A 4,409-nucleotide genomic window follows, 5' to 3' on the forward strand; every position below is an offset into this window, starting at 1 on the left:
ATCAAGAACGTAAATATTGCCCGGGTGATTCAGTTTTACTGTAATCCTTGAAACGGGTGTAACTTTTGATCTGGGAAGAATTACGGAACCTAAAGCATATCAAAATAAACGGTTTGTCGAGCACTACAGCGTTCCTACATGGGTTACTCGGTAGGCAACATTTTGACCTCCAGATTCCATCGTTTAATGGGTTTTTGGGGCATTTTTATTGTCATTGTTAGATTTGGATTTCTAAATTTAGTCGTTTTAGCTTTGTTTTGTTTTACCCTAGTATTTTTAAGGTTTCTTAGTTATAAATAGGTCTTACTGTTATCTTGTAATGGGATTCTCACGTTTTGAATAATAATTCTCAGTTTATCAGAGTTCTTAGAATTCTTTGTTCTACGCTATACGCTGCGTCACTGGGGCATTGGAATTCTTTCAGGCATTACAGTGTAAGCAGCTTCCCTTAGTAAATGGCCATTGTTGTTATCCCTCCATGTCCAGCATTGGCTCCAAAGAGAGCCTGGATATTAACATTGCGAAGCGATCCAGAGCTTCTTACAGACTTCCTTCTCACAAAAGATGCTCTTTATGATGCTAGAGAGAGTGGCTGAAGTTGCTACTGTGGGTTCTCACAGCAAAAGAATGCTAGCATGTGGGGAGTAGTTTTTGGCCTTACGAATGTCAAAGCTACCATCATTATTCTCTTTATCCTATTTAACAAAAAATATAATCAGCCTATTTACGAGGCCCAACATATCAGGTCTATGGGGCTTTAAGTAAGTACATTGTTTGGAAACTAGTCCTTAAGTAATGTTGCACTTGCTCCTTAGCTCACCTTCTTGCCAGGGTCTAAGGGAGGGGTGTAAACGGATCGGATTTGGTTTGGATAGTGGTAATACCATACCTACATTCTATTATATTCGGATGGATTCGGATAATATCCTATCGTTTTAGGACGGATTCAGTTGGATTTGATGATAATCAGATAATTATTGTATTAAGTAGATTCTTCTAAATGAGCATAATAAAGATTGAATACAAGTTTTCGACTATTTGTAAACATTTTTACCATTTAGTCTATGAGGCTAGGTTTGAAATGTAAGAATTTAACAACTTTGGTGGTTATTTTAGTGGAGAATCTAGAGAAATAGTCACATATCTCAAGTGTATAAAAAAATAAAAATAAATTAAAAAAAAAAAAAACAAATAAGTAACTTAATCAGATGGATAATAATTGGTAGGAAAGGGGTACACCATATTTGCATCCTATTAGTAATCGGACGGATTCGGATACCACTAAATGGATTCGGATGCGAATTCGCGAGTAGATTTCGGTTATCCATTTACACCCCTAGTTCAAGGGTCTCAATTTGGTAAGATAATGGTATTTGATATGAAACATGATACCAATTACATTTTTCTTTTTTTGATAACGGATGCCAAATACATTTACCCCATACCACTGCCATGCTGAGTTCCACACGGTATATATGTCATACCATTACTATCAGATTCATTTAGTATAAAATGATGTCAGTATTCGGTATGGTATTTTTGATAAGCATCTGTATGAACTAACACCCTCATCAGTGAGTCAACATCCTCCACTTGCCAGGATAGAGGTTTGTGCTCCCTTCACACTTTTCCACCACATAATTGTGGTGGAGTTTACCTTTGAATGTTGATAAATAAATTAAATGTGGGTCCCACATGGACCTCCCTTCTAATATGTGATAAGGCAGTGTGAGGAGAGCACTCCTCACTAGGGGTGCAAGTTTGGCCCTGGCGGTCTTGATCCGCCCTAAGCCCGCCCTGAGCCCGAATAGAGCTTGGGCTAAAGATTTTGGTCCTAAGGGTAGGTTAGGGCCAAAATATTCTGGCCCTGAACTAGGGCCAAGGGCGGGCTTGGGATTACTCTCTGGCCCGCCCAACCCATCCCGTCCCGTCCCTGATTTTGGCTCTGATCTTGGCTCTGATTCTGGCCCTGATTCTGGCCCTAGTTTTGGCCTAGATTTTGACCCTGATCTCGACCTTGATTTTGGCCCTGATTCTGACCCTGATTCGACCCTGATTCGCCCTTGATTTTGGCCTTGATTATGACTCTGATCTTGGCCCTGATTCTGACCCTGATCCAGGCCTTGATATTGGCCCTAATCTTGGCCTTGATTTTGGTCCTGATTTGAGTCTAGACCCTCCACCCATATGGAGATGAATTAATTATAATTCACATGGGTGAATATTTGACACATGCCAAATTTTAAAAACATGAACATGTTTTGTAAAAAATTAATAAAAATAAATTATATATTCATTACCAATGTAGTAAGCATCCACTTGATTTTGGCCCTATCCTTACCCTAATTTTGGCTCTAGTCTTAATGTTAATTTGACCTTGATCATGTATTAGATTTTTACCCTAATCTTCACATTAACATTGATATAACTATAAGTCTCGACTTTAACCTTCAGTCATTTTGATCATATTAGACTATGAGTCACTTTTTATATTATTTTTAAGATAATTTTTATTTTTCGAACTACGTCATTTTTAGTTCAAAAAAATCATTGCTTTTTTTTTTTTTGGGACTAAGGCGAGATAATATATTATAAATAATAAAAGCTAGTATATAGAGAATTAATATCTAACAAATCTAGACCCCAACTTCTCATCATGAATACTGACATCTTTCTTTTGCCTCCGATGTGATATTTCAGAAGAAGGGGGAAAAATATATTAAGGACAAATAGCTATGTTTTTAACTAAAATATAATTTTCTTTAACTACGAAAAAAATATCAATACTAAATTATCATTGATTTACTTATTAATAAAGTTTTGAATATGATTTTTTTTTTTTGGTTGAATAAGGATATCAATGGGAGGGGTTTTCAATTTCCATCACCAAAGTAATGGGAGAGGTTTTCAATTTCCATCGTCAAAGCAATGTGAGACTTTTAGAGATCAATATAGAATTAAGAAGTATGAATTTATTTATGTTTAAAGCAACATTATCAACTTATTGATTATTTTATCATTTTGTAGGAGCTTGAATCATCTTATATTTCTATGAATTTTATTTTTAGTTTACTTATGATACTTTTATTTTTATTATTATTATATAATTTTTTATGAATTTACATTTGATATTTTAGGTCCAAGGATAGGATCAATTAAGGCTTGGGCCAAGATAGGGTCAATCAAGCCAGGGACTAGATAGGGTCAATCAAGCCAGGGTCAAGGCCAATTAGGGCGAGACAGGGCCAATTAGGGCTAGAGACAGGGCCAATTATGGCTAATCAAGGTCAGGGCCAATTAGGGTCAGAGACGGGGCCAATTAGGGCTAATCAGGGCCAATCAGGGCTAGGGACAAGGCCAATCAGGGCTAATTAGGGTCAGGGCCAATTAGGGCTAGGACCAATTAGGGCCAGGGCCAATTAGGGCCAATCAGGGCCAATCAGGGCCCAACCCATCCCGACTGGCCCAATTAGGCCCAATTAGGGCGGGAATGGGCTTGGCTTGGCCCTGTAGGGCTTAGGGCCAGGGACAATAATCCTTGGCCCTGAACTAGGGTCAGGGCGAGAATGGGCTCAAATTAGAACATATGGAGCTGGGTTTGGGATTGCAAAAGCCCAGCCCAGTTGCAGCCCTACTCCTCACTAGGAGGCACCTCAGAAGTAAATCTTTCTAAATAAAAATGGTTGTTGGTAGTTGGTTCTTCCCTTATACTGTTGGGGATCTGACTTCCCAATTGCTAGTTTTGCATGCCTTATGTCTATGTTCACGATATACTCAATATGTCAATCTAGTATGTTCACCATTTAGCATATGGTTGAGGCAAGCATACAATAATGGGAAATAAAGGATGTGTATCCTACTCTGCTACTCAAATGAAGGTTTTATCTGGTCTAAAATAGAGAATTTAGGGGCAGACTTTAGATAACCTTAGAAGTCATGAAAAATAATATACATGGTGTAGACATCATGTCTAGTATATTTACCACAAAAAAAAAAAAAAATTATATCTAGTACGTATGACTTTAAATAGAGTTGATTGAAAAACAAGAATTCATGTAACTGACTTCGTTTAGTTGGGATGATATTTATTAGAGCAAATTGCACTCGCACCTCAAAATGAAAGCCTAAAAACACTGACACCCCACTTTATGTTTAAAAAACACATAGGTCCTATTCTGTTAGAATGGTTATTACTTGGTTAGTCATATTTTTGCAAAGACTATTATACCCTTGATCAAGGAACAAAATCTCGAACGAACGAGATCGGTTCGCTACTTTGGCTTCTTGTTCTTCTGGTTCTCCAGTTTCACCCTTCAATGGCAAATAATCCATCATCTTCACTCTTCAGCGTCGCTTTTTAGAGAGAAGCTAGATTTAAGAAGCTCAGAACTAGAGTCGTTTTCTCTGCT

The sequence above is a fragment of the Hakea prostrata genome, chromosome 4 (assembly GCF_041222555.1).
Source record: "Hakea prostrata isolate BN-2017 chromosome 4, UWA_Hpros_2, whole genome shotgun sequence".
NCBI lineage: Eukaryota > Viridiplantae > Streptophyta > Magnoliopsida > Proteales > Proteaceae > Hakea > Hakea prostrata.